This window comes from Notamacropus eugenii, chromosome 1, assembly GCF_028372415.1.
Source record: "Notamacropus eugenii isolate mMacEug1 chromosome 1, mMacEug1.pri_v2, whole genome shotgun sequence".
NCBI lineage: Eukaryota > Metazoa > Chordata > Mammalia > Diprotodontia > Macropodidae > Notamacropus > Notamacropus eugenii.
Window position 1 is genome coordinate 55,763,149 of NC_092872.1, and position 16,881 is coordinate 55,780,029.

The following is a 16,881-nucleotide window of genomic DNA, read 5'->3' on the forward strand; positions in this document are numbered from 1 at the left end:
CTACATATTAGAGCTATCTGTGTTGGTGATTTTAACCACTTACTAGATCAAAAGTTCTATGAAGGTCAGATCTGTCATATCTAAAATGCTTACATCTTCCTATGGCTAACAACAGTACTGGGCACACAGCAGGTAAGATACTACTAATAAAACTGGCATTTGTTTATTTGTCTGGACTCATGATTCTCCATCGGACCATCAGTTCTTCAAGGGTAGGGTCTGTCTTTGGCCTGTCTCTGTGTTGCCAGTGCTTAACATAGTGCCTGGTACGTTATTACTGTAGTTTAGTTGTTTTTCAGTCATGTCCAACTCTGGGTGACCCATTTGGGGTTTTCTTGGCAAAGACACTGCAGTGATGTACTATTTCCTTCTCCAGCTCATTTTACAGATGAGGAAATTGAGGCAGGCTGGGTTAAGTGACTTGGCCAGGGTCACACAACTTGTAAGTCTGATGTGAACTCGGATCTTCCTGACTCCAGGCACAGTGCTTTATTCACTGTGACATCTAGCTGCCCACCTACACTTAATAAATATTAATGACTGAATGATTTCATTCCTTTAGGGAACTCTCAGTGTGGAAACTCCCACTACTAATGCAGACTGACAACTCTGTGTAATTTATGGTCCTAGGGAGTTACTTAGGGCATTGAGAGGTTCATTGTTTTTCCTGTGGCCACAGAGCATAATTCAAATTCTCATCTTCCTGAGGCCAAGGTCAGTCCTCTATCCCCTATGCCATCCTGCCCCCTCTTTATATAGTTTGTCAAATGTTTTAAGGCTCATTTGAAACTCACAACAATCTTGTGAAATGAGAATTATCAGACTATTGTCACACCCATTCATATGAAGAAACTCAGAATAATGTTTTCAAATGCATAAAATAAAATACGGAGGATTAAAAAGGAAACCAGTTATAGTGAAATGCAGTGGTCAAAGTATTTTTATAAAAAAGCAAATTCACAGATCCTGGGTTAAGGACCCCTGATTTAGCCTAACTATATAATTATATAGATGGAAAAACTGAGCTTTTGAGAGGGGAAAGGCCTTGTCTAAGGTCATGTTATATTTGGGGCTCTCAAACATGCTCCATTGTTGATTGGACAGAGTATCAGTTACTGTATAGGAGAAGCAACCAAGGCTGTCTCAGAAAGTCTTATCAATTTGAGAGGAAGAATGACACCTTTCTGCCCTATCCCCAACCAATGGAGTGATAGCATGTAGATTACAGCATACAAAATGCCTCAGCACACACACACACACACACACACACACACACACACACACACACACACACACACACACACACACACACACACACACACACACACACACACACCCGGGTTCCGGCTTACCTTCTTAAGGGAAGAGATATACACAGAAATGCCTATGCTGAGGGTGACTCCTTGGAACCCCAAATAATGCAGCTCCATCTTTCTTGGATTCTGGAAGCTTACCTAGATCTATATCCCTCTGCAAACAACTGAATTTGCCAGGAGGCTACAGCCAACTTCTATCACTCCTGGCAGTATGTATTTTGCTTTTTCCTCTTGAGTAGTTTGAAAAAATCTCTGAGATCTGTTAAGCTCATATGTATGACAGGCTGCCTCTGCTTGAGACAACCTCTCTTCTCCTTACCTTGCTCCTTATCTGGGATCTTTCTTGTCACAGAATCTTCTGTTCTGGTAACTTCTAAGTCATGGTTGATAGTGAAGAAGGGACCCATTTTTGCCTTTCCCTGGTGATGCCATTAGAGAGATATTAGGGAGAGATCAATCACATGTGCCTGATAGGGACCCTGCTCTTTCTGATAAATTCCTGCTCCCCTCCCATCCCCCCCATCACTGAGCTGCCTTGGTGCATGAAGTGATAAAGGCATCTCATCTTTTGAACTCAGTTATGACAGTAGAGGGCAGTTTCTGAAAGTATCATTGGCCCATTTTGATCTTCCAGTTGAGGTCCTAAGATCATTCTACCCAAGGCCCAGTCACTGGCCAGCCACATTCTTAACTTTTCAGTAACTGAGGCTCAAATGTATCCTTTGCCCTGAATCCCTTTTTCCTTGCTCTACCATCATCCCTCAGGTGTCTCAAGTTAGACCTTATGCCTTTTCGTCTGTGAGTTAAAACATACTCATAATAAAGACTAGCTCCTTCTAGCCTCAGGAGATCACTCACTTATTCAATGAAAGCCTTTAAGCCCCCAAACTGCTGTAATAAAGTGGGACATCCTCTTTGAATCTTTGCTTTAAATGCTGTCCCAAGAGTTCACAATAGCCACAAAGGACAGTTCAGTTTTGAACATCTCTGCATTGTCCTTCAACTCTGGTGCTGACCCTGCTCCTGGCTCCCACTTTCACCCCTGGCCTTGGTGCTGGCGAGTGTCTCAGGAAGGAGCAAGATTGGAGCTGTCATCATGATTTTGGACTCCCAATACAATTCATAAAGGTCATCAAAGTGGATGGGGGCTGGGAGTCAATGACACCTGGGCCAAAATTGATCTAGTGAACTTTTTAAAAGGTCTTTAATAGGTGATGGACTTAAAATGAAGTACAAGAGACACATCTTTGGACACAGCTGATGTGGGAATTTGTTTTGCTTGACTGTTAACATTTTTATGAGAGTTTTCTTTTCCTCTTGTTTTTGTTCAATTGAGGGGAGTGTGAGGGAGAGGAAATAAATGCAATTGTTTGGGAAACATTAAAAAACTGTCAAACAACTTTTAAAAAACATTAAAAAACTTTTAGAAGTCTTTTTTTTTTTAAGGGATGAAACTTGATTGGAATAAATTTCAGGCCTTTCCTTTAGGGACCCAAACCATACCACAAGCAATGATCAAAGAAACAAAGAAAAGACTAGTGGTCCTAGTGGACCATGAGTGAAACTGAATTAGCAATATGACAAATTCTGCTGCACATTGTTAGTACAAATCATCCTGTTAAGGTGGAAAATTTTTCCTGGAAAAATAAATTCTCCTTTCTGGTACTTAGTTTATTTTTTTTTCCTATAAAATGAGGGGCTTGAGTTAGATGATTTTAAAAAAGGTTTTATTGGTGATTTAAAAATATTGCTATCATTTTCTAATACTTCCAGTAATACCCTCTTTTGAAACAAAGAAGTATAATTAAGCAAAACAAACCAACATATTAACCATATCTGACAATGTGTGCTTCCTTCCACACCTGTAGCCTATCATCTTTTTACTGAGAGGAGGGAGGAATGTTTCACCATTAGTCTTTTTGGAACACATTCTGTATATCTCCATGTATGTATGTATATATGTATGTATGTATGATATATGCATGTATACAGATATGTATAAAAATAAAATATAATATAGGAAAGAGCAGGAAAGAAAAATAGGCACAAAGAGTATATACTTTATCATTTCTAGATTACAATGACCATTTTATTTCATTACTAATCTTCCTCTGTTTGGCCCTCTTTAGGTCAATTTATTTTTAGCTGTCAAGTAATTAAAGCTCCACTTTTCAAATCTTATAAGCCTTACTTTATTCCTTATTTGGTTATACATTATTTTATAGGGTCATCGGAAAAGAGATTTAGAACTAGAAAGAGCCTTGGAGGTCACTTAGTCCAGATCTCTCATTTTGCATATGTGGAAACTCAATCTTTCAGAGGCTAAGTAATTTTGCTTAAGGTAAACCAACTTTCTTAAATTCATCAGCAAGGCACCCTGAGGAAGAAACAGAAGGCAGCATGTACCACGCAAGTCTAATCACCACCACCACTACTACCACCTTGGCCACCATCTCCCTTTAGATCCTGATGGAGACAGTCCCAAAGCATTGGGAATAGTGGTGTCCCTCAAACCACCAGATCTTCTAGTGAACTTCTAGTGAACCAGATCTTCTAGCCCAATTCCTACAGCCATCATGGAGAGGGGAAAGGGCTCACCTTCCTCATCACTACCAGCAATAGCTCCTGACTAATTGCCATCACCAATCAGGTAGGCCCAAAACCTCTGGGAGCTGCAGTAACTCCCACATCTCTGGTGCTCATTCCAGCCTAGCCATCATCCAGGGAAGTCTTTGTATCTCTGATAACTTCCAACCAACCACTAAACAGGGTAGGCAAGCCAGCCTAGCTGAGTCAGCATTCTGGGGGACAGACAGGTAGCATGTGCCAGGCAGGTCAAATCCCCCCCTCAACAGCCATCTCCTTTCAGACCCTGATGGGGAAAGCCAAGAATCCTAAACCCAGAAACCCTGGGAGTAGTGACGTTAAATAATGATGTTAAACATTAAAGCATTAACATCTGCTTTGTGGTATTCTAAGGACTATGGGACTCTTCCATCTGATTTGTAGCTAAAACTTTCCTTATGTGTCATGTCCTCCATTAGAATGTGAGCTCTTTGAGAAAAGGAACCATCTTATTTTCTGTTTGTATTCCCAACATTTAGCATAATGCTTTGTGCATAGGAAGTGCTTAATAAAAATGCTTTTTTCATTCATTTCTTGGAATTGATCAGTCATTCCACCAATCTGAATTCTGTCCTTTAGCATTGTTTTCCTTTACATTATCATGGTCACTATATGTCAGTTTTTCTTGGCTCTACTTTACTTAGTTCACAAAGTCTTCCCAAGCTTCTCTGAATTTCTCATATTCATTTTTTCATACTGTGTAATAATATTCCATTACATTTCTACGCTATAATTTATTCAGTCATTCTCAAATCGATGGGTACCCACTTTGTTTCCAGTTTTTTTTGCGTGTTTGTTTTTTGTCTGCTTTTTTACTACCATAAAGAGTGCCTATAGTGCATATGGAATCTTTCCCTCTGTCTTTGCCCAACTTGAGGTATATGTCCTTAATTCCTCTGGACAACAATGCTGAACTGTTGCCTTTAGAATCTAGCCACAGGTTTGCAAGGCAGTGTGGATGCTCCATCTCTTAACAGATTGTCCCAAGACTACAGGTCCCAATCCCTGTACTTAGATTGGGAAAGAACAAATTCAGAGGCCAAGGAATGAGGTCTTGATGGACTCAAGGCCTCTTCCCTTACAACATAGGTGTGAACAGTTTCGTCACTTTTCTAGCTTATGAATAAGGCAATTTCTCAGGTCTCTTTCAGATTTGACACTCTGCAGTTATATGACTCCAGAAATCACTGTGTAGCTATACTTTGCTTCAGGTCAGTTGCTTTCAATAGCACATGATTGTAGTAAGGAGATGTGGGATCAACTCCGAGGTCTTTTTTGGCAAGTCTTTTCCTCTATTGGAGCCTCAGTTTCCCTATATGTAAAATGAGGGAATTAGATTTAATCTTTCAGGTCTTTTCCAATTCTGTACTCTGTGAGCTAAATTTTTTACCTAGAGAGTCTGGAACATGAGTTTAGAGGTGGAAAGAATCTTAGAACTCACCTAATTCAACTTGCTCATTTTATAGATAAGAAAATTAAGATCATAGAAGTCTAACATCACCCAGGTAATAAGTAGCAAAGGTGGGGCCCTCTCAGAGCCAGGTAGGCTACCTCCACCTCACTCCAGTTCCATCAATTAATGTTCACAAAGGCATATTTATATGCTCTGAGTCCTCTTCTCTTACAACATCCTCTCTCCTGGGATGCTCTCATTGAAAGAGTCAAACCATTAGAGTGTAGTTAAAGAGAAGGAGGCAAAGAAACCGGGGTTTAGTTGACTCATATCTTTCTGAGACATCCCCAGTTTTGACTATGCACCTAATTAAAGAAGGCTTCTCCCAATTACCTTGTTAACAGACCGAAACCAGTTCCAAAATGTCTACACCTGTTCCACAGTCTCTCCAAGACATTTCTGTTCCACATTATCACAGCTCTTGCAGAAGAATGCTCATCAGCAATGTTGTCAGAGTCATTTTGTGGATATACCAGAGCCCTCTTACAAATGTTAACTTCTTGAGGGCAGGTACCATTTTATTTTTGTCTCTGTATGTCTGGTATTTAGCCTCAGCCAGCCAGGTGGCAGTGTATAGGGTGTTAGTCTGGAGTCAGGAGGACTTACCTTCATCGGTCAAATCTGATATCAGACACTTACTAGCTATGTGGTCCTGTTTGCCTCAGTTTCCTCATCTGTAAAATGAGCTGGAGAAGGAAGTGGCAAGCCACTCCAGTATCTTTGACAAGAAAACATCAAAATAGGGTCATGAAGAAACAACAATGTCCTGGCACTTTTTTTAAAAACAGTACTTGTGATATTATGAATCCAAAGAGCTCCCATGATCCCCTCTCCCACTGAAGATCAGCATCTTCTCTGAAACTTAAAATCTTAGACAGTTGCCTGAGGCACTTAAAGGCTAAATGACTTAACCAGGGCCATGCAATCAATGTGTTTCAGAAATGAGACTTGAACTTGGCCAGGTCTTTTCCATTGAACCTCTCATGTTAGGAGTCAAGCAGCTTGGTACAGAGTAGGCACATAATCGCTGCTGAATTATTACTATAGAATCTAAAGAAGAGACTTTGTAGTTTGTGGCTAGGAAGATGAGACCTAGACTCTATGAAGAAAGGGAAGGAGTTGGGATACTTGAGTTTGGAGAACAGAAGACTTTGGGTGTGGTGTGGTGGGGAATCACATAATCCCATGAAGAACTACAGAATCTTGGAGTTGGAAAAGACCTTTACGACCATCTTGTCCAACCCATACCTGACCAAAAATTTCCTCTACACTGTCTATCCATCCTTGGAAGAACTTTTAATGTATCCAATGCATTTTTGGACAGCAGCTAGGTTAGTGAAGTGAATAGAGTGCCAGGCTTGGAATTAGGAAAATCTGAGTTCAAATCTGGCGTCAGACACTTATTAGCTGTATGACCCTGGACTAGTCACGTAACCCTATTTGCTTCAGTTTCCTCATCTGTAAAATGATCTGGAGAAGGAAATAGCAAAGCACTGCAGTATCTTTGCCAAATGGGAACATGAAGAGTTGTACATGGCTCAAGTGACTAAACAGCAACAATAACATTTTAAGGACATTTTTCCTTTCAACAAACTTAAACCTGCTTCTTTGTCATCCCCTGATGCTCCTAGTTCTGCTTTCTGGAGCCAGGCAGGGCAAGTCCGATTCCTCTTCGACAGCACAGCCCTTTAGGTATCCAAAGGCAGCTATCTTCAAGTGTGAAGGGGAAACCTTAATGACTGTCTTGGGTGAGCCTTTATACCCTCTAGGTCTCTTGATCTGAGAATATCCTCCTTTTTAGCTCTAATATTCTATGTTCTAAAGTCTCTTGCAGTTTTGAAATTCTATGTTGTGTGTTCCAAGATTCCTTCTAGCTTCTTCTGTATTCCACGTTCTGAGTTTCCTTCAAGCTTTAATGGCTTTTGGCTCTATGGTCTTCTGGAGCATAAGGAGTGGGGACAGGAGGGAGGGTGGCCAATGACTCAATTTTCTCAGATAGAAGAGCAAGAGAAACCATGTTCAAATGAGCGAAAGGAAATTTGATCAGATGGAGGAAACTTCCTCCAGATGGGAAGGGTGAAGAAATATTGGATGAGGTTGAAAAGAGCTCGCTACTGGGGAACTTTAATTATTAACCAGGTAAACTAGGAAGCTGTTTTGAAAAAACCATAGGACTACAGAAATTCCCTGACTTGTGCTGCACTATTACCCCTTCCCTATAAGGTTTCCAGGGATGCTTCACCATAAGGAAACCTTACCTCTGAATAATACCGAATACCTACCACATCTATTATCTCATAGCCATTTCAAGAGGCTTGTGAAGGGGACCATGCCAGAGTTATTACCTCTGTTTTACAGAGGAGGAAAATGGAGCCCTAAGGAGTGAAAAGCCAATTTGATAGGTGGAGGCAACTGTTTAATGGAAAGAGCCATGAATTGGGTTCCAGGAGTTCTTAATTCTAGTTGCATTTGTATCATTAGCTTGCTGCATCAGGAAAAGTGACAGGTACTTGGAGTCCAGAGAGGTGGGTTCTAGTCTAGATCCTGCCACTAACTTGCTGTGTGACTTTTGAGAGGTCATTCATTCTCTCTGGGCCCCAGTTTTCTGATCTATACAATGATGGGATTGGGTGAAATGAATTCCAAGGTCTCGTCTAGCTTTGACATTTTTTGGTCCAATGGCCCTGCTGGGTCTAATATTTTGTGTTCTCTGACAGCTGACATTTGCACAGTACTTTGTGATTTACAATATGCATTGATAATCATTGCCTCATTGGAGCTTCTCAATAGCACTGTTAGGTAGACGGTACAAGGATGATGATTCTCATTTGACCGATAAGAAGTGACATCATGCCACAGAAGTGACTGGCGTGATGTCACACAGATAGTAACAGCAGTGCCAGCACTAGAACCTATGGCTCCCCACTTTAATTCTGGGGTTGGATCCAAATGCCCAATCCCCATCTCCTTGGGCTCGGAGACACTCAAACCTTATGTAATAGCTAACAATCTTACTGACCTCCTAACATTTACTCTACTGCCCAACCAGTCACAAAATTCTACAAAAATAAGCATAACAGAGGAAAGAAAGTGTGGCCACAACATCACTTTCCACCTGAATTTCTCTTGGGCACAAGGGCAATGTATTGTGATAAAACAGATAGCGTCTCCCTCACCATAGACAACAGACCATTGTAATTGAAAAAGATGGCAGGACAAAGAATGTTAGATCATGAAGTTCCCTTTATGATCCTTAGAACATTCAAACCTGAAGGAATGTTAGAGAAACCATTAAAACTGAAAGGGACATTAATTATTGCCCAGTCTAAGACCCTCATTGTATGGACAAGGCTCACATGACTAAATTCATGAATAAACGATAGGATGAGGACTAGAACTCAGCTCTTCTGACTTCTGGTACCAGGCTTTTTCTACTCTACCATGTCATAGCATCCATTTGTCTATCTCTATTTATTAGAGATCAATTTGAGCAAAGCTTCCTGGAGATAGAAAGCTCAGAGGATGACTGCTGAGGTCATCCCAAACCTACGGTTCTCAGGGCCCTCCTGCTGGTAACCCTGAGGAGTCAAGCACACGAGATAGTACTCTCATTACCCAGCACATTCCTTACCCCCAAACCGGACTCCGTCCTTGCCCAACTCTACCACTGACATGCTGTGTGATCCTGGCCAACCTCTGCTTTGTGCAAGGTGGTTTGCAGGATAATAGCTAACATTTGTATAACATTTTAGACTCTCTCTCTCTCTGTACACACACACACACACACACACACACACACACACACACACACACACACACAATCTTGTTTGATCCTCATAACCTATGAAAGATGTATTATTATTAATCTTATTGATTATTAATAATTATTAATCTTATTTTACAGATGAAGAAAATGAGTCTGAGAGAAGTTAAGTAAGTGTGTGAGGCAGGTTTTGAACTCATGACTATCCACTGGGATACCTGACTGCCCCAAGGAGGGAAAGGCAGGGCTTAGGGCTCAGGGTCCCTCATATTCCAGGGAAGAGGAGGGATTCAACTATGTGGTCATAGTGCCTGAAATTCTTCCATGAGTAATTCATTCCTTTGGTTTAGCATTGCCCTCCATGTTCTTTTTAATTGTAGATTAAGGAAGCAGAAACTGTTGAAATAAGCCCTAGACAGTCAATAACACCTTGGTGGGAATTTGGTTTACTAGATCCTTTCCCAAGGTATGGGTGCTGAGTAGAACCATAGAATCACAGGATCTCAGAATTGGTAAGGACCTCCAAGGTCATGCCTAGTGATGTTAACCCAAGGAAGACTCCCATAATATGGCATCCCCAATGAGTGGTCATCCTACCTCCACAGACAGGAAATGCATGACCCTCTGAAGAATTTCACTCCACCTTGGGATGACCCAATTGTTTCTTTTTTTTGACATAATTTATTTGTTTTCAGTTTTCAACATTCACTTCCATAAGATTTTGAATTCCAAATTTTCTCCCCATCTCTTTCCACCCCAGGACAGAGTGCACCCTAACCACTCCTTTCTCCAATCTGCCCACCCTTCTATCACCTCCTCTTTTCTTGTTCCCCTCCACTTTATTTTCCTGTAGGGCAAGATCGATTTCTATACTCCATGACTGGTATTAATAATAATATAACTAATAATACAACATAATTAATAAGTAATTATAATAAGCTGTTATTTGAAAACCCAATTGTTGAGCCCAGATTTCTCTTCCCATAACTTCCTGCTTACAGATCTTTGTCCTGCTCTCCAGAGGCTCACAAAACAAGTCTAATGTCTTTTTGTCCTGATAAGTATCTTTCAGGTATCTGAAGGTAGTAAGCAAGTCTCTCTTCTCTTCTTTGGGCAGAACATCTCAGTTTATTCATTCATTTGATGGTTTATTCATTCATTCAAAGGTTTATTCATTCATTCAACAGACATTTATTAAATGTTTACTGCATAGAGTGCCAGACTAGGTACTAAGGGAGAATCAAAGCATGCCTGCCCTCATGGAACAGTCTAGTACTGGGGGTAGAAAGGGCAAAATAAGACATAAGCAGAGATAACTAACTAGACCAAAAAAAAAAAATGCTATGTGAGGTCAAAGGGGGAAAGACATCACCAATGAGGGGGTATCAGGAGAGGGTTCATGGAGGAGGTCCTATTGGAGTCTAGCTTTAAGGATGAAAGATGGTGAAATTTTTCACCATCTAAATTATTTGCTCTCTGTTAATCTGGGTTCAAATTCTGCCTCTGGTACTGAATGGGTGACAATGAGTAAGTCTCTTTGAGACCCAACTTCCTTATCTGTCTCTAAACCTCATCTAAAATGGAATTAGAACAATAATTCTTTAGTACTTACTTCATAGGGATGTTGTGTGAGGCTTGAATTAGATAACGTATACCAAGTGCTCTGCAAACTTTTAAGTGCCATATAAATGCCCAGTTTTACTATTTAGACAAGTTACATATTTTGTACCCAGCCATTTAAAAAAAATTACTTATTTATTTTTAACATTTAAAAAAAAATTTTGATTCTCATATTCTCTCACTTCCTGTAACCCTCCCCCACCTACTGAGAAGGTAAGAATTTAATAATGGTACATGTAAAATCACATTCAGACATTTTTCAAAGGTGAAGAAAAGGAGTTTGTTCTTGATCAGACAGCTTAGTCTATTTATTATAGGAAGAAGAGGACCCGAGTTTGAACCCTAGTTCCTGTATTTATTTCCTGTGTGAATTTGAGCAAATCAGCTTAGCTTTCTGTACCCCAGTTTCCCCAGCTGTAAAACGTAGGGATTAGATTAGATAATCTGTAAAATTCCCTCCAATCCTGTCTTTTCATACTAATGCCTGGGGTAGGACAGGATGTGGGGTTTTCTCTGTCCAGTGTTATATCGCAATAGGAAGCCCAATGCTTTATAGTTGGGGCTGCTGAATTTCCAGGAGAGAAGTCCCCAAGGCAATAAGCCCTTGCTTCTAATCTTCTTTGTGGAGGTACCTGTTAATAAAGCTTTGCCTCAATCAGACTAAGACCTGTTAAGGTCTCCCCACTCCATCCTGGGCCACCTCCAGTTCTCTTGATCTATATCTGGCCACTGGACCCAGATGGCTCCAGAGGTGAAAGTGAGGCTAGTGACTTTGCACAGCACTACCTCACTTAAATCCAATTCACTTACATGTCATGGTGTCACCTTCCTGATGTCAAGGTCTTCTTCAAGAAGGAAGGACAAAGCAACCTATCAACCACCTACTGATTCTTGGAGGCCTGGCTCAAATGCTACCTACTCCATGAATCCTTTTCAGAACTCTCTCTATCTCATCCCATGTCATTACCCTTTGTCTTCCTCTGATGAACTGATCATTTTCTAGTGTGTTATCTGTATAAATCTGGGTCTTACCCCCCTCCCAATTGGATTGTGAAGAATTCAAGGCCAAGCATCATCTTTTATTTACCTTTTGTTTCCCTTCATAGCTGTAAGCAAAGAACTTTGCAAACCTTTTAGCATTATGGAAATGAGGGGTATTGAGAATAAGAAAATATTATCATTGTAATTAGAACAATAATTCTTTTCTGAGGTGGAAGGAATATGGGTGTGGAAAATTGACTATAACATCGGATATTTTCAGTATATAAATTAGTTTTGTTAAATGTCACCTTCCCTTTATTCTCCTTTGTTAAAGGACATGGAGAAGGGAAGTATTTATTGGGAAATGTGGTACAAAACCCCAAAGATATCAATTAAAATTTATTTTTAAAAGCAAGTAAGATAAAAGCATTTATTGTATTGCTATTATTTTGTTCTTTCTATTTCAGTTTGGTGGAGTTCACGTAGAAACAGTGCTGGGACAGGTTGTTTTCTTCCTTTTTTTTAAGTTTAAGGTTCTACTGACTATTGTGCAGCTGAATAAAATATCTGAATTATTACAGCAAACTTGTCCTTCTTATCATCATTGGATCATTCTTATTATTCTCATGGGAAACACTGCTTCGGTCCGTGGGAGGGTCCAAGGTTCCAACTGCTCTTCCTTTTCCACCAAGGGCCGTCTGTGGTCTGGAATTGGGATGTCACCTGTAAGTGGCCATGGCTACTTCAAAGCTGATGATAGTTACTCAGAAAAGGGCACAAAGGGTTCACTCTTCTAGTGAAATCTCCCTATTTAAACTAAGTGATGAAGACCCTAGGGCTCTCCGCTCCTACTCTAGGGTGGAAGTGGGCGCCATGATGCTAGAAGTGTTGGAGTTGTGTAATGCCATCTAAAGAATCAAAAGAAGATAGAAAGTCAGCTATCTGTCCTGTAATCTAGTGTTGCACTCTGCTCCTCAATGTGATCAAGGGTCAGGCGGGAAGACCAAGGGACCATTCAAGGTTTTCTGCCTCAAATCCTTTCAGTGCTAAGTGACTGTGTGGCCAGAAACAGCCAGGAAGTTCATCCACCCTAAAAGGCCCAAGTGTGGAAACACCAAGTTCCTTGGAATCTCTTGGAGGTTCCAATAGGGCCTCTACTCCCTGGGGGTAATTCCCATTGTTTAATTCAACCTCTGCACTGTTATTATTAATGATTAGAAAGAGCCTTAGGCTAGGAGTCTAGAGCCATTGTGTGAGCCCTGTGACTTTGGACCAGCCATTTCCTTTCTCCAAGTCTTTTATCTCACCTTGTCAGATTAGGGCCTATAAAATCCTATCATGTGTAGGGGAAGTGTTTTCTGGAGAGTGACAATAACTGGAACAACTCCCTCCAACTCAAAGCACTTATAGGTTTAAAAATGTGGAAAGGTGCCATACAGAGAGGAAGAGCCCCTGTATAACACTGCTTTACTTTCTTCCTCTGCTAGTTGGACCAGCTCTGGGCCTGCAGGAAAGTCCCTCCCTGCCCCTCCACCAGGACAGTCACTTCTAGCACTCTAATACCTTGAGGGACAGAGGAAAGGGAATCTTCCTTTTCCCAATTAGATTGGGGATAAGAAACCTTGGTCTCTCTCACTTCTGCCTTCCCATAGCCTCTCCCATTCCCCCATGGAATTTGAAGAATGGTCCTCCAGGGCAATTCTCCCAGACTGCTTCTGAGAATTTCCTCCATAGTTCCCTCCTATCCTTTTAAACTATTTTGGGGGCCCCCCTATATTCCTCTCCTCCCTTTGGGTAAGGCTCCTTGGTTATTTTTTCAAGTCTATCCCACCCCAGAATCTGCTCCATTTCAAGAGAGATGTCTGCCTCATTCACCCTCAATTTAGTTTGTCTAGAATTTGGAATGAAGGCCTGATAGGGAGAGGAGGTATAAGTAGGAGGGAGATGTTGGGGCTAGGAATGGGGCAGAGTCCTGGGGGTTCGTATGGATTTGGAAGTGGGGGTGGTGGGATGGCAACCACTTGAATTTCTGGAAGGGAACAGAGAATGTCAGATCTGGAATAGGTTGTAAAAATCATTAGTCTACTCTTGTCATAGATAAGGAAGCTGAAGCCTAGCTAGGAGCTTGCACAACTTTATACAGCAAGCTAGTGACAGAATTTCCTTTTTACTTTTTTTTGTTTATGTTTGTTTATTATGAAAACGAGTTATGTAGATAAACTCCTATGGTTCTCAAGAGTTTATCTATGTGATATCTCATTTTCATAATAACCCCATGAGATAGGCAGTGCTAGTACTATTGTTGAAATTGTACAGATAGGAAACTGACACACAAAGAAATGAGAGATTTTTCCAAGGTCCTCAGGATTTGAACCCTGGGAGGCTGCCTCACATATGTTCTAGTGCCTTTTGGGACAAGGGTGGGGGCAGAAAGCAGGCTTCTTCACCACGTACTTTAAAGCAATGTAATGGCTCTCTTTTTTCCTCCTGGAGGGCAAAGTCTGCTCTCTGTCCACTTGGCCATCTGCCTGTCTGTCTGTCTGAGAAGGGGAAGGGCTGCTGTCTGAGTGTGGGAAAGGCTAGTCAAAGGACAGATCCTGCCACAAATATAAGTTTCTCCCACCCATTGGGTCACAGCTGACTGGTAATTGGTAAACCCTATTGGGGAAAAACCTCCGCTTGAGTTCACAGCAGACACAACACAAAGTCCAAACCACCCCTAATTTCCCCCTAATTATGTCCCTTCCTTCCTCCTCACCGATCAGCACTGAGGTCACACTGATGAGATCATAGCAAGTAAACCCTTTGACCCTTACAGGGATGTGTTTTGCAGTGTTTGAGAGATCTTAGAACCTTAGTGCTGGGAAGGACCATTAGACATGGAGCTTAATCCTTTCATTTGACAGAGGGGGAAAATTAAGGCCAAGGATGGGAACTGACTTACCCAAGATCACACAGGAAGTTAGTGGCTTAATTAAGACTCATGCCCAAGTCTTCTGATTCCTTGGCCAGTGAACAAGGGATTTCCTGCTGTATAATGACCTTTCTACTATACCATGTCTGCCTCTCCTAGACTGAGGTCCAAAGTGGGGAAGGGGATTCTGATTCTCCCTTCCCTCCTAGCACCCAATCTTTGCTCCCCAATTCTACACTCAAACTTTCCAAATCACCACTTAGAGGCTGCTGCTGCTGAAGTCGATATAGCACTGGGCCTGGAGTCATGAAGACCTGAGTTCAAAGCCATTTCAGACTCTTACTATGTGACCCTGGGCAAGTCACTTAACTTCTGTTTGCCAAAGTCTCTATAAAATGGGGATAATCATAGCACCAATGTCTCAGGTTGCAGTGAGCATCAAATGTGGTAATACTTGTATAGTGCTCAGCATAGTGCACATAGTAGGTGTTATATAAATGCTTGTTTCCCCATGCTCATGAGTCATGGCATCATTGTGGCCTGGGTCTTGCCCATAGGCCTCTATTACCCCATCTTTCCTCATGGTACCTAGATTCACTGCCCTTCCTTCCCCCCCTTCCCCCCCAGCCCTTAGTTTCTGGCTCTTATCATAGCTTCTTAGTCTCTTCTCCCACTCCCCCTCCCACTCTAAGAAGCTGAGGAACAGGTGACTCCTCAGAGCCTGGCAATGATTGGTCCAAGCTCCACCCCTGCACAGCAAAAAACAGTGACAACAGGAAGGAGACCAGTTGGGTCACTTCTGGGAAGATTGTGTCCTGCCAACCAGGAGGTGGCCCTGGCTTCTCTCCTGTGGGCTGAGTTTTGGAAGCTGGGGGACCTGAATCACAGCTTTCCGGGAAGTGGGCTAACGGGATTCCAGAGCTGAGGGCTGGGTCAGGTCCACTGTGACTGAGTCACACAGGACTCTGGCCACCAGAGGCCAAGGGGCCGTTAGGGGCCAGGGTACCTGCCCCATCCCATCCCTCACTCTCTATGTCTCAGAAGCCATTACTACACACATGCACGCACACATACACACACACACACACACACGCACACACACACACACACACACGTTCTGTTCCTGGACCCAAGACCTCCTGTTCCAGCTCTTAAATCTTTCTCCTTTGATGTGCCTGCAGATAACACAGTTAGAAGTAATAGTTTAATACGTTGTATAACAAAATAAGGACACAAAGTCAAATCTAGTAAGGTTAAATTTAATTTGGATAAATGTAAAGTCTTACGCTTGAGTTCAAAAAAATCAACTCCACAAGCTTAAGTTAGGAGAGGTATGACTAGATAGAAATTCAACCAAAAATCTGGCTTTTTTCCTTAGTGGAATTCAGAGCTCATTATGAATTAATAGTGTATTGTGTATCAGCTGAAAAAAATCAAATGCCATTTTAGGCTGAATTTAGGGAACTAAGGATGCTGATGGTATCATTCAATCATCACTGATCAATCAAGCACTCATTAAATACCTACTCTATTCCAGATACTGCGCCAAATGAAACAGTCCTTGCCCTTAGGAGCTTTCACTCCATCCAAAAGACAGTGTCTTGATTTCTTGGTATTTGCAAGGTCTGCAAAAAGTTCTCAGCTTTTGGAAATGATATTGATGACCTGGAGAGTCTCCAGAGGAGGACGAACCAGGGAAGAAGGGTTTTGAGATGATGCTATCAGGGTTATCAGCTCAACACTGGGCTTGGCTCCTACCTTCTGTTGTCGACCTTTCCACACCCCTTTACATTTTCTGCCACCAGTGTCCTCCCTCTGAGATCCCTTCCCATTTACTGTGTATGTATGTAGTGGTTTGAGTGTTGGTCTCCTCCATTAGAACATGAGCTGTTTGAGGGCAGGGACCATACTTTTGTCATCCTTTGTATCCCTAGAATTTAGCACAGTGCCTGGCACAAAATAAGGGACTTAATAAATATTTGTTGACTGACTGGTTGAAGGATCCAAGAATATTTAGCTTGGAAAAGAGAAGATTTAGCATGGAACATGATACTTATCTTCAAAGGGATTTGACTTGTTTTGCTTGGTCCCTACAGGAACAATTGATAGAAATTAGGTTTGATAAGGAAAACCTTCATAAGGATTAGAGCTATCCCAAACACCAGTGGGGTATGGAGTAGTATCCCCTCACTAGACAGCAAAAGCTGGG

The 16,881-nt window shown here is 41.6% G+C and overlaps 1 long non-coding RNA gene across 2 annotated transcripts in view; it reads right to left on the bottom strand.

Moving 5' to 3' along the window:
* Window positions 1-16,881, bottom strand: part of LOC140500133 (uncharacterized) — a 67,627-nt gene that overhangs the window by 36,452 nt on the left and 14,294 nt on the right. Inside the window, exon 2 of one of the 2 annotated variants that reach the window (XR_011965621.1) lies at window positions 1,636-1,735. The exons of the other annotated variant lie outside the window; for it this stretch is intronic. This is a non-coding gene — a long non-coding RNA (uncharacterized lncRNA). The remainder of the gene's footprint in view (window positions 1-1,635; window positions 1,736-16,881) is intronic. 2 annotated transcript variants of the gene reach the window in all.